Source organism: Triticum aestivum, unplaced genomic scaffold (assembly GCF_018294505.1).
Source record: "Triticum aestivum cultivar Chinese Spring unplaced genomic scaffold, IWGSC CS RefSeq v2.1 scaffold142121, whole genome shotgun sequence".
Classification (NCBI taxonomy): Eukaryota; Viridiplantae; Streptophyta; class Magnoliopsida; order Poales; family Poaceae; genus Triticum; species Triticum aestivum.
Genome location: NW_025300515.1, coordinates 1 through 907, shown reverse-complemented (window position 1 = coordinate 907; position 907 = coordinate 1). Strand labels below are relative to the sequence as shown.

General features: G+C 50.7%; 2 non-coding genes across 2 annotated transcripts; both read right to left on the bottom strand.

Annotated features, from left to right (window-relative positions):
- Positions 1-67: 67 nt before the first annotated feature.
- LOC123179275 (5S ribosomal RNA) lies at positions 68-186 on the bottom strand. The gene has a single exon (XR_006490243.1). It is a non-coding gene; the product is annotated as a 5S ribosomal RNA (ribosomal RNA).
- Positions 187-483: 297 nt separating this feature from the next.
- LOC123179276 (5S ribosomal RNA) lies at positions 484-605 on the bottom strand. Its single transcript, XR_006490244.1, has one exon. It is a non-coding gene; the product is annotated as a 5S ribosomal RNA (ribosomal RNA).
- Positions 606-907: the final 302 nt, after the last annotated feature.

Below are 907 nucleotides of genomic sequence, written 5' to 3'. Positions count from 1 at the left end.
AAACACGGTAAATATATTACTTACACGTGCGTTTTGTTTTGCAAGCGGCGCGAAAAAAATTAAAAAGGGAATGCAACACGAGGACTTCCCAGGAGGTCACCCATCCTAGTACTACTCTCGCCCAAGCACGCTTAACTTCGGAGTTCTGATGGGATCCGGTGCTTTAGTGCTGGTATGATCGCATCCGACATGTTACCCCGGTCTTCGTCCCTTATCCTTGCCCCTCCCAGCTCCACTACAAAGACGATTGCACATTGCTTTGGCCGCTCCCTCTCAACTACGGAGACGAGTTTAACGCGGTTTCCACCCCTCCCTCTCAACCGCACCAGTGCACGCTTGCCGCGTCACAACGCCGACGCTGGACCCGTGAATCGTCAGCACCCAGCTATGACTTACCGCACTCGTGCAAAATAATAAAACACGGTAAATATATTACTTACACGTGCGTTTTGTTTTGCAAGCGGCGCGAAAAAAATTAAAAAGGGAATGCAACAACACAAGGACTTCCCAGGAGGTCACCCATCCTAGTACTACTCTCGCCCAAGCACGCTTAACTTCGGAGTTCTGATGGGATCCGGTGCTTTAGTGCTGGTATGATCGCATCCGACATGTTACCCCGGTCTTCGTCCCTTATCCTTGCCCCTCCCAGCTCCACTACAAAGACGATTGCACATTGCTTTGGCCGCTCCCTCTCAACTACGGAGACGAGTTTAACGCGGTTTCCACCCCTCCCTCTCAACCGCACCAGTGCACGCTTGCCGCGCCACAACGCCGACGCTGGACCCGTGAATCGTGAGCACCCAGCTATGACTTACCGCACTCGTGCAAAATAATAAAACACGGTAAATATATTACTTACACGTGCGTTTTGTTTTGCAAGCGGCGCGAAAAAAATTAAAAAGGGAAT